A 25,540-nucleotide genomic window follows, 5' to 3' on the forward strand; every position below is an offset into this window, starting at 1 on the left:
CTCGCGGGGAGGGTGCCAGTGGTCGGCGGCCGCCCGTCTGCCTAGCCTCCCGGAGGCGAGAAGTACCTCCTCCGTCTCGGAGCCGTAGAAGGAGGCGACCCTGCCATCCACGGCCGAGCAGCTCGGAACCGGTTCCTTGTTGGGAGTGTGTGTCTCGGGGACTGAGAGTGTCCTCGGTGCGTTTGCGCCCACCCCATGACCCCCGCCACCCTTTCTCCGCGGTGGGCCAGTTTTCCCGGGGCTCCGAGGGCGGCATTTGGCACGGAGTTGGAAGAGGGGAGAAAGGGAGTCCTGGAGGGAGGCCGGTGCCCTCGGATTGGGCTCATGGAAGACATCTGCTCCGGGACTCCCGAGACAGCTTCTGGGACTGCTGGTGGCAGAGTAGGGAGTGGGGGGAAGCGACCCAGGTGAGCCCCAGTTTCCCAGAGGGCAGCGAGCCCTCACTGGTGCGCGCAGGTGTCCCCGGGAGTGTCGCGTTGGGGGCGCCCGCGGGGGGCTCCCGAGCTGGGAGGAAAGCAGCGCGCAGCTCGGGCGAGCGCAGGAGGCACGGGCGCCTCGGCCACATGGACACAGAGCGGGAACTTGGGAGGACTTGGTGCTTCACGCTCCATCTGTGGCTCTCCCCAGGCAACCTGCTCTAGCTTCAGCAGCTGCCAGAGGCTTTGGAGGGAACTAACAACCACTTAAAACCTTGGTCATCAAAAACAGATCAGTGTTTCTTAGGATGCCTTGTCTAATCTAGCCCAAGGCCATCCATCCCGGAGGTTTAGGTAAGATTTACACTAAATATGCATATGACTTACATAGTAAGTTATTTAATATAATTTTTTTGGATCAGTCTCCTGGGTCACAGTTAGTTTGGGTGTAATCCTGAATTACCTGGATTCTAGTTCAGATTGCAGGTGGGTTCCTCCCCCTCCCCGCAGTAGGATTTTCAGTTGTCCCGTCAAATCCTGTTCATTTGGTTATGTCCTAAGTGTCTTAGATTTGAGTTGGCTTCAGCTGTGAGGAATTGTTCTGGCTGGTTCAGAACAGCTGAGGAAGATAGAGAAGATTCTGAAGTGAAAGCACCAATTATTCATGGTAGGATTACACCTTCTTTTAAATACCTCGTGGATCCAGATAACAGGGTTACTCATATCATTGCTAGAAAAAAAAATATTTTTTTAAGGCCCTGGAAAGTGGAAATGACATGATAAAATAGCTTAACCTGCAATTTTGCAACAACTCTGCACTGACTGCCTAAGAACGTCCTTCTCTGTTTCTTCTCTTCTGTGAGTAGGCAAGAGGGGTAACAAGGACCCTTCCTGTCAGTGGGATGAATATAGAAAAGGACAAAAGATATGCAGGGGTAGATCAGGACACTAGGAAATCTTTTCTGATTTCTGACTGCGACTCAGAAGATGGTGGTGATGGGTGTCTGAATCTGTATCAGGGCAGATGGTGGTGCTTTGGGGGTGGACCTGGTCATGAAACTAGTGCTAGAGGATGACAATTAGATGTAGTCAGATTTTCAAGCTTTATTTTCTCACCTCAATCTTTTGAACCCCTAGGTTTTGTAGTCTTTTTTCGAAGCGAGCTATCTCTTGAGCTTAATTCATACAGTGCAGTTGGGTATAGAAAGCCAGTAGGAAAGTACAAAAGAAACAATGTCTTGCTGGTTTAACTATAGCTTTACAAGAAAGTATCACCTAGTGACTTTAATTTTAATTAAAGATTGCAAGAATGCATATATTTTGAGCTAGTTGGCCTTTTCTTTGGGAGGTTCTTTGCAGACATCAGGGTATTCCCTGCAGATAATGAGATTGAACCTGTGACTTAAAACTGAGTTCAAGGAAAGAACACATGACCCGTGCTTTCAAAGAGTTTAGTCTGGTGGGAAAGACAGGCATGTTTACAAATATCTATAATACAAGACAGTAAAAATGGAATCATATGGCAGTGACATCAATAGTGTGCTACTGAATGGCAGAGAAAAGGAGAGGTTTATTCAAGGTTAAGAACTGAGAAAAGTTGCGTGGTGAGTGCAGCATTTGAGCCGGCACTTGAAGAAGGAAGAGGATTTTCTTGATGGAAATGAGGGCTGCTGGAAGTCTGGTGTGTTCCAAGGTAGCAGAGCAGTTTGGAGTGGCTGGAGCCTGGAATTTAAGATAGATAAGGCTGGGAGGTCGGATGGGGCTAGATTATGGAGGACGTGACAAGCCATGCTAAGAAATTAAAATATGATTGAACATTATTATTGTATTTATACCAACATCGTTAACGTCCTTAACTGTGGTTTATTCCCTGAAGTTCAATTTTGTGAGCTTTCCCTAAAGAAGTCAATGAATAAAATCTTAATAGTATTTGCTTCCTATAAATGTAAAAGAGTAATAATGTGTTTCAGATAGGCTTCAATGCTTTATTCAAATCCAACAGTTATTTTCCCTCTGAATCTGTAATCTTATGGTATAACAACTTTTAGTTTGATTAAAACTTTGGATAGGAAAACATCTCCGCTTTCCTGAGCCAGTATGCAGGGTAAAGTCACTTTCTGTTCACTGTTTCAATTACAGATAATAATAATGATTATTATTATTCATCTTGATTAAACACGGTATGTCAACTGAACCACATACCTTATTTTATCTAGGGAGGCATAATTTTTATCTTAATCTGAGAATTTTAATAAGGTCACTCGGCTAAGTAAATGGCATGACCAGGATTTGAACCCAAAAAGTCTGTCTCGAGAGCCTATCCTTTGGGCAGGGGCATACTATATGATACCTGTTATTAATAGTAGTTAGCAGTTGGGCCTGCTACGTGTAGAAGTGGTTCTCTGTTTTTTCTTTGCATCCACATTCCCAGCATTCTGATTTTATTTTAGTTTATTTTTTTAATTGAGATACAGTTGCCATATAACATATTACTTTTAGGTGTACAACACAATGGTTCTAAATATGGGTATATTGCAAAATGATCACCACAGTAAGTTTATTTAACATGTATCACCACACATAGTTACAGTTTTTTCATGTGTGTGATGAGGACTTTTAAGATCTACTCTCTTGGCAACTATCAGATATTTAACACAGTGTGTTAACTGTAGTCACCGTTATCCATTACATTAGCCATCATTCTGATTAATTTTACTTTACAGATTCAATAATGGCACATATTTCAATGTTTTAACACATCTTCAAACTGTTACATGATCTTGTACTTTTATGACCCACTCAAAGGAAACTCTTAAGCTCTTTGAGAAGAGATGGCATATGAGATGAGAAAAGCATTAGTGAATGTAGCAGCCTTAAATACAAAGACCAGACCTGGCAGATTCCCTGGAACAGTGTCAATCTCATATGTTCTTTTCACTATTCCCAGCAGATCCCCCCAAATGCACCAGATCTTTTTGTGTTTCAGCACCCCGTATATAATACCATGTGTCTTAATTTTTTTTTTACTCTGAAAGTGGTATAGCAAATCTACTCATTTGTACACGACATGCTAAAGTGTATATTCAGACAACAGATTGGATTCTATATAATCGTGTGCAAGTTATGCAAAGCACGTACTAAGCAAAAGGACACACCAGTGTAGATAGCATCATCGGAGATTTCTTCACCAGAACTTCACCACTACTACTTGGACCGAGCTTTGTGGGCTGTGGGTTGTGTGGAATCAAGATAAGCTGAAACAAGAGCCTGGCAGCATAGCATGATATGAGGGTGGGATAAAGGGAAATGATGCTACCAACTTGCGTCTAAGTGTCTGGCCCTCATTTTGCCTATAATGACTCTGTTAAATCTCTGGATCTTTTCATCTTTTCTCAGACTCTGAATGATTTACGAATTCCACTAGTTTCTCTTCTGAGCCTGAGAGCAGGATTGGAAATAGGTGGCCATTCGCTGGATGGGTCAGTAAGGGCTCTTGAGACTGATCTCTCCCCTAATAAGACATCTCTAAACCTCAGGCTCCTTGTACAGAGGAGGAAATTGAGGAGTTCTTAAGATCGAGGATAGCATATTCACAAGGTTCACCCAGGACAGATGGGCATCACAGAGGAGCAAAGCAGACCGGCGTGGGAGGTAGGGAGAGCACAGGTGAGACTCTCAACACAAGTCGACCTACGTCCTGTGTCAGGGAGACGAGAGGGAGTGGAAGGCACTGGAGAGAACATGCCCATTCAACGAGGGCCAGAGCTACTCAGTTCCAGCCAATTGTTACATAAGAACAAGGGCCCAGTGTTGCCAGATCTTCTGAGTTTTCAAAAAAATCCGGGAATTCAGATTTTTGATGTGCAAACATTGGCAATTCATTCAAAATGGCTAAAAACAAAAAATAAAATAAAATAGATTAAACTAAATAGAATAGAATAGAATATTGGGCAGGCCAAACAAAACACCTCTAGAGATCTAGAGATCAGATTTGGCCCGTATGCTGTCAGTGTGCTAGATGATTTCCAGGCTTCCTTCTGGCTTCAGAGTTCCATGATCCTACGCTCAGTCCATCAGAGCTCTAACCCATTTCTCCTTTGCTGAAACACGTTCCAGTACGCACCATACCTCAAGTGTGATAGCTTTGGAAGAGCTCTTTGGCAAATGCTGGACTGTGATAGATTTACAAGGCCTTTAAGGTCAAAGAATGCCCTTTTTCGATGGCCATGCTGTTGACATAATTCAGAGGCCCCAGCAGTTAACTGCTTGTGTTAATTATCCCTTTCAGGGACAATTAGTGCGGTTTAATTCGAGGACTCAGAGCTGATCTCTAAATATTTTCCTTCCTGCTCCTTCCTTCTCACCCCAATGTGAGATAATAATCAGCTGGAAAATCGATCCGGGTTTCCACTTGGACAAGGTGTATTTATAGGCTTGTCTTATGGTGTTTAGACAAAGAAATCTTCATTATCTTTACCCTGGAAAGATTTCACCATGTAGTCTGTCTCTCTTCTTAACAGAGAGCTACCTGGGGATGTCCTTGAATTGCAACAAGGTGAGTAAGTTAAGGGTTTGACTTTTGTGAGATGCGTTAATACGGAAGTTTAGGGTTTTTTTTTCATTCCCTCTTTTTTTTTTTTGGCCAAGCCACGCAGCCTGCAGGATCCTAGCTCTCCAACCAGGGATCAAACCTGGGCCCTCAAGAGTGAAAGCTCAGCGTCCTAATCACTGGACTGCCAGGGAATTCCCTTTTTAAAAAAATTTTATTGGAGTATAGTTGATTTACAATGTTGTGTTAGTTTCAGGTGTACAGCAAAGTGAATCACTTATTACATATACAGCATATCCCCTAGGGTCTTTTTTTTTTTTTAAAGCGTATTTATATGGATCCAAAAATATAAAATGAGAACAAAACTAGTGGACTTGCATGTGATTGCAATCCCAAATTCTTTTTAATAACTGGTTCTTAGGAGAACTGTGCGGTTAAATTCTTTAATATACTATTTTTAAAGCTGAGTTTCTTGGATGCGATGTGTTCTTCCCTTTATGCCAGGGAGCTGTTTTACAAACAAGTGGGCCTGACTCTACCTGAAAAGTTCAGAGCAGACATTGACAATGGGAAGGAAGCATCTGAGTAAATAAAAGAAGCATGACATGTTCAGAGAAACCACATACCTTATTGTGACTGAGCTGACTGACAGAGGACCGGCAGAAGGCTCTCAATGACAGTTCTGAGCCACAGTCTGTCCTTGTCGTGGCTCCAGTGATGAGTCAACCCTCCCTTGCACTTCCAAGAGTGTGTCAACCAACTCTGGATGTCTAACATTTAATCTGAACCTAGAGACTGTCATACAGAGTGAAGTAAGTCAGAAAGAGAAAAACAAATATCGTGTAATATTGCTTATATGTGGATTCTAGAAAAATGGTACAGATGGACTTATTTACAAAGCAGAAACAGAGACACAGATGTAGAGAACAAACTTATGGACACTGAGGAGGGAAGGGGGTGGGATGAACTGGGAGATTGGGATTGACGTATGTACACTACTGTGTGTGAAATAGATATCTAGTGAGAACCCTGTAGAGCACAAGGAACTCTCCTCAATGCTCTGTGGTGACCTAAATGGGAAGGAAATCTAAAAAAGAGGGGATGTGTGTATACAGCTGACTCACTTTGCTGTACAGCAGAAACCAACACCACATTGTGAAGCAACTGTAGTCCAATAAAAATTAATTAAAAAAACCCAAACCTGAAAGAATCGGGTAATTATCTGATCATTGAAGACATACCACCTGATAGTATATTGGTAAAAACTTTGAATTAAAAAAATCAACTTTATGTTTACCCGTGTATTTAGCTAGCCTTTCAGATTCAACGATGCGAGCGGGCTCTAAGTGCCAAGGAAGCAGAGACCACACCACCTTCACTCCACAGTACCTTCTAAATGCATTCAATTCATTTTCTTCGAAATACACAAATGCCTTCCAAATGTACTCAATTCTTTTTGTTGAATGAAAGCTGTTTGATGAATCATTTTGATATACAGGAGATTTAGGTCAGTAGCTTTTCTACACATTCATTCATTTATTCATTCTATAAAGATTTGTTGAGCTTTCACTGTGTGCCAAGTACAGTTCTCAGTGCTAGGGACTTAGTGCTAGGGCTTGTGGGCTACATACCTTAACAAATAATAACATGTTGTGATAAAAGTAGTAAGAGCAAAGGTTGCCCAAAGTATTGTGAGACCTTCGAGGAGGAATGAGTAACTGTTGGAGGGTCTGGATGGCATCAAGTAGGAGGAGACATTTAGGCTAAGTCTTGAAGGAAGAGGCGGAGTTTGCCAGAAGGCGAGCTGGAGAAAGGATTACAGCCCTGCAGCAGCTGGTCGGGGACCGAAGAGTCAAAGGCACACAGGAGGGAAGGAGCCCAGCTTAAGGGCTGAATTGTGACAGTGGCTTGGGAAGCACAGGTTTGGGGACATCCTGGAGGGGTGGTTAGGGCTGAATCGTTGCAGATCTTTAGAGGAAAACGGAAAGAATTAGGTAGCTAGCTGGGTATTGAAAGATCTAAATTCCTAATATCATATGAACAAAACATGGATTTGTAAAATCATGTTTTCATTTTTATTTATAATTTTTGAATCACATTATTCATTTGTGGCAGGCCAGAAGCTCCAGGAGGGCAGGAATAATCATCTTTGGTTGTCTTTTGCACTTAGAAATTAAACAAAAACCACAGTAAGGACATTTTTCTTGTCTGGATGCGTGCAAGCCAGAAAATACTGAGTTGAGGTACGATTGGGAAGTGAGAAATTGGAGCGGGGGAAAAACTCTTTCAGGTTTTTCTAAGCAAGCCTTTAAAAGATGCCACAACAGTAACAATACCTATAAACATTTACTCTGTGTCAAGTACCACACCTAGTGCTTCATAGAGTTTATTTCCTATATTCCTCATAAAAATCCTAAGAGGAAGAAGTTCTTCCTATTCTATTCTCATTTTATAGATGAAGAAACTGAGAAGGTTTTTAACTTGCTGAAAGTCACATGACTAATAGTCTGCTATTAATTGTGGTCTAACCTCAACTAGGAACTCAGGAAAAATGACTCCAGGGTCCATGTTCTAGACGAGGGGCTTTCAGTGTTTTTGACTGTGATGTGTTTTACAACCCAACCCTGCCTGCATACACAGGCACACGTATAAACACTGAAGCCAAGTTTCAAAGTAGCGCTTAACCCTTACCATGATGCAGGAGGTGCTCTTGTATTTTCTGCTTTCATCGATTTCATTTGAGTCTGAATTTCAGTTTTCTTTTTTTGCTGTACGCGGGCCTCTCAGTGCTGTGGCCTCTCCCGTTGCGGAGCACAGGCTCCGGACGCGCAGGCTCAGCGGCCATGGCTCACGGGCCCAGCCTCTTCGCGGCATGTGGGATCTTCCCGGACCGGGGCACGAACCCGTGTCCCCTGCATTGGCAGGCAGTCTCTCAACCACTGCGCCACCAGGGAAGCCCCTGAATTTCAGTTTTAAACAGTGCTGCTCACAATTCACAATTGATCTGACGACCCACGATGCATCACAGAGTTTGGACAACACTCCTCTAGCCCTCTGCTTTGCACTGCTTCCCAAACTATAGCTTAATACCCTTTTCTGTTAAATTCAGCAAACATTTATTCAGTGCCTACTACATGCAGGAATGTGGAAAGAACATAAAGAATATAAGGTATGGCCTGACCCTGAGGAATTTTCAGCATAGTGAAGAGAAAGACAAGTAATGGCTAGTAATAATGCAGGCCAGGAAAAAAAATAAAAATAAAATAAAAAAAAAAGAGAGGCACAAGCCACATGTAGTGGGAACATAGAAGAAGGAGTGATGAATACTGGCTCTGAGTGTATATACTGATTTAACTAGTAGTGTTTAGTGGTTTGTGTGTGTGTGTGTGTGTGTGTGTGTGTGTGTGTCTGCTACAGGAACATTGAAAGACTTTTATGAATAAATAGAAATGTCTTTGGTAAAGACTTTTGGGACTTAGGGCCAAAGAAGATCTGAAGACCACAGTACTCTGTGTATTATTCTCAAAGGTGCTTGAAGTGGTCAAGTTATCATTATTATTTAGACATTAGTTTGTCCAGTGTAAGCCCTTGAAGGATGTTAGCATGTTCAGTTATGTTAAAGAGTATCCATTAAAAAAAGGTTTCCAATCAAATTCCCAAAGTAAAAGAATGCAAACCTACGGACCAGTTATGAACGTGCATTAGGTAATAAATGCTAGGGTTAAATGGCGAGAGCCTTGAGTAGAGTCTAGCAAAAATCCTGTGGTTATACTGCAGGTAGAAGGAGGGTCATTAATATCTTCCTAATACATCTTATGTAGATTAAAAAGATAACGTTTGAAAATCCTGGCACTATGTCTGATACATAGAAAGTGTTAATAGAAAATGGTAATGAAAAGTTATTCCTTGATATGGCTAAGTAAGAGTACATTTAATTCTTGGAAATTTTCTTAGTTCCACTGTTTAGAGAATTCCTAAGAAAGGATAGTATTATGATACCATTGGGATTTCAGGATATTTGAAATCTTTTTCCATAGCCATGTTTGATGTGGGTTAAAAAATAAAAGCTATCAATTTAAATAACTAAAAGCAGTCAGGTCTTTGATTTTAGGCTTGTCCACCAAGAAGAGCAATCATGTAAGCTAGGGCGGTGGTGCACTCCTTTCGGTCAGGAACTTGACATGGAGATTACCTGGAGCGCTTTAGCAACCTGGCCTCAACCCCAGAGATCCTGTCTTCATGGGTCAAGAGAAGGCTCAGACACTGGTCATTTTTAAGCCCTCAAGGTGATTCCACAGTGCAGCCAGGTTTGAAATCCCCTGCAAAGTATACGTTTTGATGATGAGAAACATGCTTCTGTGGAGATGCAACCTTAAAATGGGGTCCCGTGTTTGCTTTTGTGATGCCCATAGAGTCACCATTTTTTCCTGAGAACTAGTTTAGAAAACAAGATCTTAGGTATCTTTTTTTTTGGCCATGCCGTGCCGCTTGGGGAATCTCAGCTCCCCTACCAGGGACCGCACCCCAGCCCATGGCAATGAAAGCACAGAGTCTTAACCACTGGACCGCCAGGGAATTCCCAGAAACTGTAACTATTGATATAACAGAAAAGTGGAATTCTAACCATCCTTTGGGACCACATAATACCATTACTAAAAGATCCCAGCTTCTCCCCCACTCCGTTCCCCTAACTTGAGATGTTTTGCTGATGTGACCACATTGATAGGTGACATCATAGTCACGTTGACAGCTTTATTGTAACTATCATCATCACCATTAACAATATCATCATCGTTAGAATCTTCTCAAAGTTTCCCCTCCTGCCCTCATGCCTGCTCGGCTGGAGACTACAGAGGCTGGCCGGGGCATGTGGCTTGGACCCAGAGCAGTGGGGCGACTGTCTCGGCACAGGCTGCCTGCAGATTCTTGAAGCTGCTCCTCTTGGGGCTTTTCTTGGGCTGCTGTGCAGCAGCCAGATGGCATTATGGGAGGTTGCGTGATGCTCTAGAAGCAGTGCACCCAGGCGTGGCCATTTGGGACAATGGGGAGAGACTGGAAAAGACTTCTTTCTCTCCTGGCTGGCAATGGTGTTGACGTTTGCGCTGTTTGGAGCTGCAAAGGTGAAAGTGCTTGTTCCCTTGCCAGAAACCAGCCAGCAGATTTTGAGGACTTGCCACATCAAAGGATGGGGTTAATAGCATTGCCGCCACCATTGGGGACAGAACCAAATGTCACAAGTGAAGAGAGAGCAGGCAACTGTCCATTCCTTTGTTTTTGCCTCTGCACTCCAGGGTGCTTAGAAAAATAAAAGTCATGCTCTGCTGAGACAGTCCAATTATTCTGCTCTTTTGTTTTGTAAACTTCTGATTCTTTGGAGAGAGATGCTTACCTTCCTGTAACCTTTCAGTTCACTTAGGTGTGTTAGCATGGGGGAGGTATTTTATTTTTGTTTACTTGTTTGATATACTGTCTTATACCACTTTCTCCTGTTTTCATTAAAAAAAAAACCAGATAAATGGATGTAATCATCTTCTAATTTTTGTATCATGATCTCCTTCTGCATTGATCCCCTCCTGCATTTTTCCCCTTTTATAGAAAAGCAGGAAATTAACTTTCACCATGGTCATCACTCCTATAAGAATTTTTGCTTTTGCTTCCATTTGAAACCTAGAAGTGATGATCAGTAGAGAGGGTGGCGGGTAAGTAAGCTTTGTCCTTGACAGTATAGATGACAGGGTAGAGCTAAAAGGACAGCCAAGTGCTGGGTGCTGCGTTGGAGTGGATGGGCCCCAAGCAGAGAGTTCCCACTTGGTCCATTCACTCCCTGCCGCCAGCTGCTTTTTATCTTCTTCCTTCCCTCACCTGTGTCCGTCCCCCACTGGGATGAATATGGGACAGTTGGTCAGAAGGTGCTCTATCCTATAGGGCAGTGATTCTCACCCCAGCTGCACATTAGACTGGCAGGAAGGGTTAGGCTCCACCCCGGAGCAGGCTGGTGGTAGGACCTGGCATCAGGGATGTTTAAAAGCTTCCTAGATGATTCTGGTGCCCACTGTGGTTGGACGACAGCTTTCGGAGTGTATCTATAGATGACCTGGGTCAGAATCATAGGGGATTTGGTTTTTGTTTGACCGCGCTGCTCGGCCTATGGGATCTTAGTTCCCTGAGCAGGGATCGAACTTGGGGCCACAGCAGTGAAAGCGTCGAGTCCTAACCACTGGATCGCCAGGGAATTCCCCATAGGGTGACCTTTCTAAAAATGCACATTCTGGGATTCCTAAACTTGAAACCAAAATCCTAGTAGTAAACCCCAGTTTTGAATCATTCCAAATTACAGTCTGCCAATATCCAGATCTTGGTTTAAATGTTCTAAGTATTCAGAAATAACTAAAGATCAAAAAGTCTTAGAAGCCCTAGATTGATAAATGATTCAGTAACTAGTTGCTGTCGAGCTCTGGTTTAAGTAACCAGGAGCTACTTCTTAGAAAATGGCTATCAGGTCCCTAGAAATCCCTTATAGTTACAAAATCAGAGGTAATGTTTAATAAAGTGCTATGTGCTAGGCACTGAGCTTTGCACTTTATTTTTTTATTAAAAAAAAATTTTATTGGAGTATAGTTGATTTATAGTGTTGTGTTAGTTTCTGCTGTATAGCAAAGTGAATCAGTTATACATATACATATATTCATTCTTTTTTAAATTCTTTTCCCATATAGGCCATTGTAGAGTATTGAGTAGAGTTCCCTGTGCTATACAGTAGGTCCTTATTAGTTATCTATTTTATATATAGTAGTGTGTATATGTCAATCCCAATCTCCCAATTTATCCCTCCCCTCTCCCTTACCCCTTGGGAGCTATAAGTTTGTTTTCTACATCTGTGACTCTTTCTGTTTTGTAGATAAGTTCATTTGTACCCTTTTTAAGATTCCACATGTAAGCGAGCTTTGCACTTTAAACTATTATCCCATTTTACAGATGGGAAGCCTGAGGCACAGAAACATTAAGTAATTGGCTCAAAAGCACATGGTAAGTAGTGCCGACTGGATCAGAACCCAGATATACATGTAATAACAAAGCTCATGATCTTAACCATTACTCAGTTCCTACCTCTGTGGAACCAGGTACTAGAAAAACTTCTCTTCCTCTTTACCCTGTCTTTATGGTGAAACTAAGAGGAATAAAGGGAAACTATCAAGCAATTGAAACTGTTGTTAACTTGCTCCATATCATTTTCTTTCCTTCTTTCTTTCTGCGTTGCTGTGCGCGGGCTTTTCTCTAGTTGCGGCGAGTGGGGGCTACTCTTTGTTGCAGTGCACGGGCTTCTCATTGCGGTGGCTTCTCTTGTTGCAGAGCACGGGCTCTAGGTGCACGGGCTTCAGTAGTTGTGGCATGTGGGCTCTAGAGCGCACGCTCAGGAGTTGCGGTGCATGGGCTCAGTTGTTCCGCCGCAAGTGGGATATTCCCGGACAAGGGCTCGAACCCATGTCTCCTGCATTGGCAGGCGGATTATTAACCACTGTGCCACCAGGGAAGCCCACCATATCATTTTCTATATGTCCTTCTATATGTACACAAAGCAGCCAAAGATCCCTGACGTTTTCTTCAGAAACCTGGAATTTATGTTTTATTTTCATTGCTTAGATTCTTTTACGATGTGTAGTTGTTCCTGCACTTAAACAGAAGCTCTGTTACTGCTTTCTTTGAGGAGATACAATACAACAGAATAAACAAAACATAATCTGATTTTATTGCCCTTGTTTAAACCTGTTTCTGGGTTAAAAATCTGGGTGTGATCATGAGCTAACTTGGGAGGTGACTGTGTCTGCATTAGTTAAGTTACATGAAAGAATCATGAACTGGAGGGGTCATTAAGGAAACTGTCAGGCCAAAAAGAAACAAAAATCTGGGTGTGTGTGTTGGGAGGTGTGTGGACATCGGTGGGGAGGACCGCCATTGGCCTTGGGGAGGGGTCTTACGTTTATGAAAGTCCTCAAACACATATTGTTGATCTTATCTCCAAATCAGGCCATATATATGGTCACTGGAACTGTGTGTGTGTTCATAACATTAATTATTTTTCTTTATAAAATCAGCTTCATTGAGGTGTAATTTACATACAATAAAATCCAGTGGTTATGTGTACAATATGATGAATTTTGACAAACGTATTCAGTTGGGGTTTGCATTAATTTTTAAATGACAGCTTTATTAAAATATAATTCACAAACCTTATAATTCATCTATTTAAAGTGTACAATTTGATGATTTTTAGTGTATTCACAGACCTGTGCAGCCATCATCAATTCTAAAACATTTTCATCATCCCCAAAAGAAACCTCCTACCCCTCAGCATTCTCTTCTCATTTTCTCCCAACCCTCCTAGCCCTAGGCAACTGCTATTCTACTTTCTGTTTCTGTAGACTGGCCTATTCTGGAAGTGTCATATAAATGGGAACCATACAATATGTAGTCTTCTGTGATTGGCTGCTTTCACTTAGCATAGTGTTTTTAAGGTTCATCCGTGTTGTAGCATGTGTCAGTACTTCAATCCTTTTTATTGCTGAACAGTATTCCATTGTGTACAGAAACAGACTCACAGACATAGAGAACAGACTTGTGGTTGCCAAGGGGGAGATGGGGTGGGGGAGGGATGGAGTGGGAGTTTGGGATGAGCAGATGCTAACTATTACATATAGACTGGATAAACAACAAGGTCCTATTTTATAGCACAGGGAATTATATTCAATATCCTATAATAAACCATAATGGAAAAGAGTATAAAAAAGAATATGTATATATATATGTAAGTGAATCACTTTACTGTATACCAGAAACTAACACAACATTGTAAATCAACTTTACTTCAATAAAATAAATTTTAAAAAATTAAAAAATACAAAAAATAAAACTACCTACCACCTCAGTTAACTTGGAGACCAAAAGGTAAATATAGTTTATAATAAAGGAAAAAAATATTCCATGTGTAGATATACCACATTTTATTTATCCATTTATCAGTTGTTGGATACTTGGGTTGTTTCTACTTTTTTGGCTGATAGCATTAATTTTTTTTTGGCCACGCCTCATAGCATGTGGGATCTTAATTCTCTGACCGGGAATCAAACCTGTGCCCCTGCAGTGGAAGCATGGAGTCTTAACCACTGGACCATCACGGAAGTCCCTGATAGCATTAATTTTTAAATTAAATTAAACAGATATCTTGATTTTTATATCCTCATTTAGGCTTTTTTTTCCCTGCACTATTTAATATGCCAGGAGTCTGAAGTGGCTTAGTCCTTTCTTGACTTCTGAGACAATCTGATTAGGTTACCACAGTGGGATTTACAGTTGTACTAAAATTATTATTTGGAGTTCATTCTCTTTTATAGCTATTTAATATTGTAGAAAATGCTTATAGAATTGTAGATATAGAAATATATATGTGCATGTGTATATATAAAATAAGGATGACAATATGATTTTACAAAGAGTTTTAATAGTTAATTTAGAAGGACAATAGGGTGGGTTCTCTTTCTTTTCCTTTAAAAAATAATACTGGGGACTTTCCTGGTGGTCCAGTGGTAAAGAATCCACCTTCCATTGCAGGGGACACAGGTTCAATCCCTGGTCGGGGAACTAAGATCCCACATGCTGCCGGGCAACTAAGCCCACGTGCCGCAACTACTGAGCCCATGCACTCTGGAGCCTGCACACCACAACTAGAGAGAAACCCGTATGCCGCAACAAAGAGCCCACGTGCCGCAATGAAAGATCCCGCATGCCACAAGAAAGATCCCTAGTGTCGCAACTAAGACCTGACACAGCCAAAAATAAATAAAATAATAAAAAAATTGATATATAACTAAAATTGGTTTACTTTAGAGGAGAAATCATAAACTGCACTGATTATGAAATGTCATTGGAAAGTGACAAAATTGATCCAGTGACTATAACTTTTGAAGGACTAATGTGCTAATGTGACTTTGTTCTCTAATATATGAATCAACATATAGGTTCACTTGAAAGTTTACGTTTTTTGACCCGGAGGGAATTTATATATTATTTTAAAGCTTTATATTACTCATAAATTATCAAAAATCAGTCATAACAGTGTTGACATTTTTGCTACTGATAACTGCAGATGCTGCACTTTTCATCCGTCAGACACATGGTAGAATGGAAGTGCTTAAGAAATAGGAAAGTGAAAGTAGAAGTGGAATAATAGCTGTGATAAAAAGAGGACTCATTATTTATACATCATTATACATCTTATACATTATACATCTTATACATCATTATTTATACATCTTTTTTTTTGGTAATAAGTCTGTTTTGTATATAAGTTCATTTGTATCACTTCTTTTTTTAGATTCCACATATAGGTGATATATGATATACCTCTTAACTACCTTGCTTATACTGTCTCCCAGTAAATGAAATTTAATTAATTTATGTTCAACTATGAGCTTTAGTATGTATTAGTGTATGTTTGTTTATATTTTAATAGAATTCACAAAGAATTATTTGCTTACCTTCATTTTTATTACAACACCCAAAGAATGATTTGTTTACCTACATTTTTGTTAGAATTCCCAAATAATTATTCCTCTCAATTCCCAGAATACCTTTTTCCCAAACTGTGGTGGTGGAGAATAAATGATGCATGGCTGGATGGGCAAAAGGCACAATAGGGGAAGAGCAATACTAACACTAGAACAGTTCTGGCCGAGCAGGTCTGCTCTTTAGTTTGAGCAGAAACTTGTTACCTGTACTGGAGTCAGAACTGAAACATAATTTCTAGGCATTTTTGTGGTTTTCTAAAAAAAAATTTTTTTAATATTTAAAAAATATTTTTAATATTTATTTATTTATTTGATTGCACTGGGTCTTCATTGCGGCATGCGGGATCTTTAGTTGCGGCATGCAGGATCTAGTTCCCTAACCAGGGATGGAACCCGGGCCCCCTGCATCGGGAGTGCAGGGTCTTAACCACTGGACCACCAGGGAAGCCCCTCTAGGAGCTTTTGAATGTGTTTTCTTTTGACAGCTTTATCGAGATAAAATTCACGTATGATAAAATGCCCCCACTTACTGTGTGCTGTTGAGTGGATTGTATTCAAGAGTTGTGCAAACTGTACCACAATCTACTTTTTTTTTGCGGTACGAGGGCCTCTCACTGTTGTGGCCTCTCCCCTTGCAGAGCACAGGCTCCGGACGCGCAGGCTCAGCGGCCATGGCTCACGGGCCCAGCCGCTCCGCGGCATGTGGGATCTTCCCGGACCGGGGCATGAACCCGTGTCCCCTGCATCGGCAGGCGGACTCTGAACCACTGCGCCACCAGGGAAGCCCCTGCCCATATTTATATCAGGTTGTTTTGTATTTTTGGTGTTGAGTTGTATGAGTTGTTTATATATGCTGGATAGTAATCCCTTGTCAGTCATATCATTTGCAAATATCTTCTCCCATTCAGTAGGTCGTCTTTTCATTTTGTTTATTGTTTCCTTTGCTGTGCAAAAGCTTTTATTTATTTTTTTAAATAAATTTATTTATTTTACTTATTTATTTTTGGCTGCGTTGGGTCTCTGTTGCTGCGCGCGGGCTTTCTCTGGTTGCAATGAGTGGGGGCTACTCTTTGTTGTGGTGCGCAGGCTTCTCGTGGTGGCTTCTCTTGTTGTGGAGCACAGGCTGTGGGCGCATGGGCTTCAGTAGTTGTGGCTCACGGGCTCTAGAGCACAGGCTCAGTAGTTGTGGCGCATGGGCTTCATTGCTCTGCGGCATGTGGGATCTTCCCGGTCCAGGGCTTGGACCTGTGTTCCCTGCATTGGCAGGCGGATTCTTAACCACTGTGCCACCAGGAGAGTCCTTGCTGTGCAAAAGCTTTTAAATTTAATTAGGTTCCATTTGTTTAGTTTCGCTTTTATTTCCTTGACTTTAGGAAACGGATCCAAAACATATTGCTGCAATGTATGTCAAAGAGTGTTCTGCCTTTGTTTTCCTATAGGAGTTTTATAGTATCCAGTCTTAGCTTTAGGCCTTTAATCCATTTTGAGTTTATTTTTGTATATGGTGTTAGAGAATGTCCTAATTTTATCCTTTTCCATGTAGCTGTCCAGTTTTCCCAGCACTGCTTATTGAAGAAACCATCTTTTCTCCATTGTATATTTTTGCCTCCTTTGTTGTAGGTTAATTGACAATAAGTATATGGGTTTATTTTGGGGCTTTCTATCGTGTTCCTTTGATATATGTGTCTATTTTTATGCCAGTACCATACTGTTTTGATTACTGTAGCTTTGTAGTATAGTCTGAAGTCAAGGAATTTGATTCCTCCAGCTCTGTTCTTCTTTCTCAAGATTGTTTTTAGCTCTTTGGGGTCTTCTGTATTTTCATACAAATTTTAAAATTATTTGTTCTAGTTCTGTGGAAAATGCCATGGGTATTTTGATAGGGATTGTACTGAATCTGTAGATTGCTTTGGGTAGTATGGTCATTTTAACAATACTGATTCTTCCAATCCAAGAGCATGGTATATCTTTCCATTTATTTGTGTTGTCTTCAATTTCTTTCATCAGCGTCTTATAGTTTTCAGAGCACAGGTCTTTTACCTCCTGAGGTAGATTTATTCCTAGGTATTTTATTCTTTTTGATACAATAGTAAGTGGGATTATTTTCTTAATTTCTCTTTCTGATATTTCTATGTTACTGTACGGAAATGCAGCAAATTTCTGTATATTAGTTTTGTATCTTGCAAGTTTACTGAATTCATTGATGAGCTCTAGTAGTTTTCTAATGGCTTCTTTAGGATCTTCTGTATATAGTATCATGCCATCTGCAAGTAGTGACAGTTTTACTTATTCCTTTCCAATTTGGATTCTTTTTATTTATTTTTCTTCTCTGATTGCTGTGGCTAGGACTTCCAAAACTATGCTGAATAAAAGTGGTAAGAGTGGGCATCCTTGTCTTTTTTCTGATCTTAGAGGAAATGCTTTCAGCTTTTCACCATTGAGTATGATTTTAGCTGTGGGTTTGTCATGTATGGCCTTTATTATGTTGAGGTATGTTCCCTCTGTACTGGCTTTATGGAGAGTTTTTATCATAAAATGGATGTTGAATTTTATCAAAAGCTTTTCTGCATATACTGAGATGATCATATTGCTTTTATTCTTGTATTTTTTAATGTGGTGTACCACTTTAATTGATTTGCAGATATTGAAAAATCTTTGCATCCCTGGGATAAATCCCACTTAATCATGGTGTATGATCCTTTTAATGTATTGTTGGATTGGGTTTGCAAGTATTTTGTTGAGGATTTTTGCATCTGTGTTCATCAGTGATAGTGGCCTGTAATTTTCTGTTTTTGTGATATTTTTGTCTGGTTTTGGTATCAGGGTGATGCTGGCCTCATAGAATGAGTTCTGAAGTATTCCTTCCTCTGCAGTTTTTTGGAATAGTTTCAGAAGGATAGGTGTTAACTCTTTAAATGTTTGGTAGAATTCACCTGTGAGGCCATTTGGTCCTGGACTTTGGTTTGCTGGGAATTTTTTGGGTTTTTTTTCTTTTTGCGGTACACGGGCCTCCCACCGCTGTGGCCTCTCCCGCCGCGGAGCACAGGCTCCAGACGTACAGGCCCAGCGGCCATGGCCCACGAGCCCAGCCGCTCCACGGCACGCGGGATCCCCCCAGACAGGGGCACGAACCCGTATCCCCTGCATCGGCAGGCGGACTCTCAACCACTGCACCACCAGGGAAGCCCTGCTGGGAGTTTTTAAATTACTGCTTCAATTTTAGTATATGTGCTGCTGAAGTGAGCACTAAATTACTGCTTCAGTTTCATTACTGGTAATTGGTCTGTTCATATTTTCTGTTTCTTCCTGGTTCAGTCTTGGGAGATTGTACCTTTCTAAGAATTTGTCATTTCTTCTAGGTTGTACATTTTATTGGCATAGAGTTGTTCATAGTAGTCTCTTATGATCCTTTGTATTTCTGTGGTGTTGGTTGTAACTTCTCCTTTTTGTTTCTAATTTCATTGATTTGAGCACTCGCCCTCTTTTTCTTGATGAGTCTGCTAAAGGTTTATCAATTTTGTTTACTTAATTTTTAATTTAATTTTATTTTTTCTTGGCCATGCCACGTGGCATGCGGGATCTTAGTTCCCCATCCAGGGATCGATCCCATGCCCCCTTCAGTGGAAGGGTGGAATGCTAACCACTGGATCACCAGGGAATTACCATCATAATGTATATATTTGTTTTTGTTGTTTATTTTTTCAAAGAACCAGATTTTAGTATCATTTTATGATATTTTCTATTGTTTTTTAAATGTCTATTTCATTTGTCTCTGCTCTGATCTTTATGATTTCTTTCCTTCCACTAACTTTGGGTTTTGTTTGTTCTTCTTTCTTCAATTCCTTTAGGTATAAGTTTAGTTTGTTTATTTGTAATTTTTCTTGTTTCCTGCGGTAAGCTTGTATTGCTATAAACTTCCCTCTTCAAACTGCTTTTGCTGTGTCATAGGTTTTGGATCATCGCGTTTTTGTTTTCATTTGTCTCTAGGTATTTTAAAATTTCCTCTTTGATTTCTTCAGTGATCCATCAGCTGTTTAGTACCATGTTGTTTAGCCAACATATGTTTATGTTTTTTGCAGTTTTTTTCTTGTAGTTGATTTCTAGCCTCAAAGTGTTGTGGTTGGAAAAGATGCTTTATATGATTTCAGTTTTCATAAATTTACCAAGAATTGTTTTGTGGCCTAACATGTGATTTATCTTGGAGAATGTTCCATGTGCACTTGAAAAGAATATATATTCTAATGCTTTCAGATGGAATGCTCTCTCTCTATATGAATTAAGTCCATTTGGTCTAAAGTGTTATTTAAGGCCTGTGTTTTCTTACTGATTTTCTGTCTGGATGATCTGTCCATTGGTGTAAGTGGGGTGTTAAAATCCCCTAGTATTGTGTCATGGTTGATTTCTCCTTTTATGTCTGTTAACATTTGCCTTATATATTGAGGTGCTCGTATGTTGGGTGCATACCTATTTACCCTTCAAGACTAGCTGGTTAGGCCTGGCCCAGGCTCTTATCAAATTACCGCTTTTTCCCTGGATCCCAGTGCCTGTGAGATTCTGTGTTCACCCTTTAAGGGTGAAGTCTTTATTTCTGCTAGTCCTGTGGGGCTGCCAAAATTAAACCCTGGTGGCCTTCAAAGCCAAATGCTCTGGGGGCTCATCTTCCCAGTGCAGAACCCTCGGGTAGGGAGCCCGATGTGGGGCTCAGAACCTCACTCCTGTGGGAGAGCCTCTGCAGTACAGTTATTCTCCAGTTTGTGGGTCACCCACCTGGAGGTATGGGATTTGATTACATCACAAGTCTGCCCCTCCTACCCGTGTCACTGTGGTTCTTTCTTTATGTCTTTAGTTGTAGTGATTCTGAAAGCTCGACCTCTGTGCACCAGTGTCAGATCGAATCTCAGAGACAGGGTTTTGGGTGAAGTAGGAAAGAATAGCTTTATTGCTTTGACAGGCAAAAGGGGACACAGTAGCGTCCCACCCTCGAAAACTGTGTGTCCCAACCCAGGGAGATTTGGTGAGGAGTTTTATAGCAAGGGTTCAAGGGTGGGGTTGCTGATAAGACTAGGATGTGTACAGGGCCTGCACTCCTTTAATCTGGTCTCAGGTAATCTTTTAATGAGCTTCTCTGGTTCCTTTAATCTGGTCCCAGGTGGTCTTCTCTGGAATGAAGAATGCTGACATCTTCCATTTGTTGGGGGCTTTAGTTCTATAAATTGCTCAAAGATATTGTTATGTGTATCCCTTCAGGCTGAACCAGGACCCTGCCCCAAGGCTGCACTGTTGTTTCTTAGCTGCTCCTCCTTCGTCTCTGCATCCCCTCCCTTCCTCCTGATTAGCAACTGTTTGAACCTGCCCTTTGGGGCTCAGGGAAGGTCATGGAGGTCATTCCCTACAAGGAATGGGGGAGAGAAAGGGTCCGTGCCCAGGAGCCCCACAGGGTCCTGCTCGGTTTCAGTAGAAGATCTTTTCTGATAGGTTCCAGTCATTTTCATCGATAGCTGTTCTGCAGATAGTTGTGATATTGGTGTGCTCATGAGAGGAGGTGAGCTCAGGGTCTTTCTACTCTGTCATCTTGGCTGCTCTCCAGAATACATTTAATTTTTAGGTTAAAGATAAGAAATACACTTAAATTATAAGTTAAAGTTAATTTTGTGATATCCCATCAGACTCTGTCGTGTGACAAAACTACCCCTAAATTACAGTGCTGTTCAAATTGTCTTTCAAAATGGCTTCTAATTTTGAATTTTATAAGATGTCTTGTCATGCAGAGTCTGAATTTGTTAACACAGGTTAAAAGATTCCAAATTCTCAAAGGATGTACTAGAATATACTACAATGCATGTGTTTCCTAGAAGCATATTTTTATAGAGTCATATGACTACATTCCCAAACCTTTGAATATACTCATGGAATAAAACAACATGTTCTGGTACTTATTGGTCTTGCTATTTTTTTAGGGAAAAAACACACCACTTAGATAATATAAATGGGTTATTATTAGTGCCAGGGTTTATTAGAAAAAGTGTAAAAAGAATCCTGTCTTGGGGCTATAAACACAGGCTTCTTGAGACACTTTCCCGTTAAGTTTCAGGAATTTCTAATTTTCCTCTGGGAGCCTTGTAAGGTCTGCCCTCTTCACTTTACATGAAACCTATTAAGCCTTTTCCTGATTCCACACCCATATTAATCTTGATCCTCTTGTCTGAGCCCCCCTTTCATGAGTCTCTACATTATTCTTTAGAACGAACCTGCTTTGTGAGGGCTTCCACTCCTGCTCCTGCCTTGATTGCTTTCATTCCCTCTGACTCCTGAAGGTTTACCATCTACCCACCTCTGTGTCACTTAACTATATACTCTCTTGTGAGCGTATCTTACCTTCCTAACGGGGTTATAAGCTCCTAGATGGCAAGGGCGATGCCTTATCTTCCTTCTGATTTCCTTTGGTATTGAGTGCAATATAATTTAAATTGAAAGTGATCAAAAAACTTTTTCAATGAAGATTCCATTTTTATAACACTGCATTTCTGTAAATATTAGGATAAGTGGGCTTAGTGGAAATTTCAGTTAATTTAGACTTTTTATGTACAAGGATGCCAGGGAAGGCATTTTATCATATTGGATCATAAGTTGTCAAGGAGGAGGATTAATAAGATGAAATTTTCAGAAAAAAAGGTATAGCGTATCTATATTTCCTGTATTTGTGGTCATAGACTATACTCTTAAGCTTAACCTTTTGCCCAAATAGGATCAAGCAGGGTATGGATGGTTAAAATAATCAACTTGAAATTACTGCATACTCACAACATGTTTATTCTGTTGCACTTAAAAGAAACAAATACCAGCTAACTTAACAAAATAATTTACTATGTTAGCTCATAGAATGAAATGGAAGGCTGGAGAAACCAAGCTTGGGTATCCCTAGGGAGCAAAGGTAGTAGGATCTGACAGAGGGTTTCTTTAATGCACCACCACTGGGATCAACAGACTCCAAATATTTTTCTTTTATTAGAGGATTTCACTTGAGATTCAGGATCCTGGGAGAGAGGTCCTACTGGCCTTGTTTGGATCAGGTTCTACTCTATAGGTCAAGATCAAGGAACCTTGATCAATAGTCCCACCAACCATCTACCCGTGAGGAAGATCCACGTGCTCCAAAGGAAATTGAGCACCATTACAGCAGGGAGGAAAGGCTAGTCTATTTGTGAAATCACCTTACAGAACATAGAATATCAGAGGACTAGCAGGTGGGCGACATCTAAGGAATAGCGGAAAGTACAGGAGAAATGTTGCCCTGACAGAAAACAAGAAATCACTAAATGGTATTTTTCGCCATGTTCTCTTCAGGCTACAAGTATCTCAAACTATGTGACAATTAAAGGTCAGAAGCTCTTAGCCAACCCTTTATAAAAACTCGTCTTTCGAGTCTAAGTTGATATATATGGAAGCTTTGTATTTCAAAGGTTTGCTCTCCCAAATATTTACTGTGAGAAGAATTTCTCTGGCTTCTGTCCTATGTGTTGAAATGTCACCCGAGGCGAGGCAAAGCAAAACAAAGCAAGGCAAAGGTACTTGGTGTATAAAGGCATTTCTGTCTGCTTCGGTTTGCAAACTGGCAAGGGAGATGTTCCTCACCCTTTCACTGCCTTCCCCCTGCCCTCCAGAAAATACTGGCTTTATTTATGATCGTGGTGCTGTGCTTTGTAAGTGTACTTTTCCTGGAGTGCTGTAATTTGAAGATTTCAATGAAGGACAGTGTCTTATGCGTTTGTTTTTATACAGCCTTTTAGTCTCATTAGGTGTTTGGCTATTGCTACCATATATTATCTAGTTTAGGAAATTAAGGCTATCTTTTCTTTAAAAGGCATTCTAAACAGGAATTTCAGAGTACTACGTTGTCATTAGGAGGAACAGAATTTTATTATTTACTTTTACAATAGAGTAGGTACTGGAGAGAGTAAACTTCTGATGAAGGGGCATATCTGAACACTTCAGAGGGTTTTGATATTTGGAAGTTTAGAGTATTCTGCCTGCTAACACAATCGTGTTCTGGGAGACTGGATTTTAGACTCCACGCTTTTGTGCACAAATTGTAATATCTTTCAGTTTTCAGTTATGAAATATTGAAAGTTAATTCGTACAAAATCCTGTGGCAGGTGGTGACGTGATTTTTCCCCAGGGCTTTGAATGTCAAAATGGAGAGATTCACTGAGGCTCAGGTAAATTGATGGGTGTAACTAGGACTCTCTAAGGTAGCCACATGCCTCACCATCTAATTAGGGATATGCATGAACGGATGAATGATATTCCTACTCTCTTTACCTATTATCTGATGAAACTATAGCCAAGGGGATGGTTTGGCAAAAATCTGTGCGCAAAGAAGGCTGTTGAACCTGACTGTAAACCTGGCATGGTGAAGAGAGACAGGAGGTGAGGGTTAAGTGGGAGGCCCTGTTGGGGGCAGGAAGTTCAGGCCTGGGCCTCCAAATCCATTGCCATGTAAACTGTTTCAGAACTTCGAAAGAATGAATGTTTCAAATTCCTTTAAAATATCATTTTGATACCAAAACCTAGTCAAAATTAAAAACAAAAAGAGACAAATCTCACTTATGAATTTAACCCTCCCTCAAATAGACTGACATAATCCAAGTAGGGGATGAACCAGGGAGGATTTAGTCTACTGATTCAAGTATGGTTCACTAGTAGAAATACAGATTTTGTTATATTCAAAATTAAAAGGAGCAAATCATAATTGTCTCCCTATGCACTGGAAATGCATTTCAGAAAAGTTTAATAAACATTCTTTATAATAGGGCTTCCCTGGTGGCACAGTGGTTGAGAGTCCGCCTGCCGATGCAGGGAATACGGGTTCGTGCCCCGGTCCGGGAAGATCCCACATGCCGCGGAGTGGCTGCGCCCGTGAGCCATGGCCGCTGAGCCTGCACGTCCGGAGCCTGTTGCTCCGCAACGGGAGAGGCCACAACAGTGAGAGGCCCGCGTACCGCAACAAAAAAAAAAAAAAAAAAAAAAAAAACTTTATTATAATACTCAAAAGTAGAAACTTTTTTTCTTAACTTTGTGAAATATATCTATCTCAGCCTCGGAAGCAGCACCATGACACTTGAAGGCTTTCCCATTGAATTTAGGAACTAGACAACGATGTGTACTCTTATTATTTAACGTTATTCTGGATGCTTGTCCCACTCAAAGGCAAAAGAAGGAAGTTAGATAGACGCATAAAAATCCAAAGTTGGGGGTAAAAACTACCACTGTTTGTAGATGGTTATATAACTGTATTGTATTAAAGATTGTATGTATCCAAGAGAATCATGCAAAAATCTACTTCAAACAAGAGATTTTATAGTAACGTAGTGGAGTCCAGAATTAACATACAGATAGTAATAGGTTTTACACATACAAACAGAAGACAAATCAAAGAAATAAGCCCAATTATAATATTAGCAAAAAGGATAAGATATATAAAAATAAAATAAAAAGAAACGTTGGGGAAAATTTTAAACACTAAGAACACAAAAGTAGACTTGAACAAATGGAAAGATTTGAAATGGAAGATAGAAAGATTCAACATCATAAAAGGAGTATTTTTCTTTAAATCAATTTATAATTTAACTCAGTCCTAATGAAAACACCATCAGATTTCTTTTAGAAGCAGACAAAACTGATTCTGAAGTTCATATAAAAATGTAATCAAACAAGAGGAACCAAGAAAATATTGAAAAGGTGTGCAATGATGGAGAGAGAGGGAAGGAACTATTTCCACTGGGACTTAAAATATATTAAAAAGACTTAGGGAATTCCCTGGTGGTCCAGTGGTTAGGACTCTGCGCTCTCACTGCCGAGGGCGCGGCTTCAATCTCTGCTCGGAGAGCTAGGACCCTACAAGCCTCGTGGCGCAGCCGCAAAAAAAAAAAAAAAAGACTTAGTAGTTAAACAAATGTGATATGGTGAGTGAATAGACGGATCAGTGGAACAGAAAGAAAAATCCAGGAACACCC

General features: G+C 40.7%; 1 protein-coding gene across 3 annotated transcripts in view; it reads left to right on the forward strand.

Moving 5' to 3' along the window:
• Positions 1–25,540, forward strand: part of SLC16A9 (solute carrier family 16 member 9) — a 65,989-nt gene that overhangs the window by 532 nt on the left and 39,917 nt on the right. The window contains exon 1 of one of the 3 annotated variants that reach the window (XM_067710897.1): positions 54–176. The exons of the other annotated variants lie outside the window; for them this stretch is intronic. The gene's annotated coding sequence lies outside the window, so the exon portion shown is untranslated. Of the gene's footprint in view, positions 1–53; positions 177–25,540 lie in introns of those variants that run through there. 3 annotated transcript variants of the gene reach the window in all.

Source organism: Pseudorca crassidens, chromosome 16, assembly GCF_039906515.1.
Source record: "Pseudorca crassidens isolate mPseCra1 chromosome 16, mPseCra1.hap1, whole genome shotgun sequence".
Taxonomy (NCBI): Eukaryota; Metazoa; Chordata; class Mammalia; order Artiodactyla; family Delphinidae; genus Pseudorca; species Pseudorca crassidens.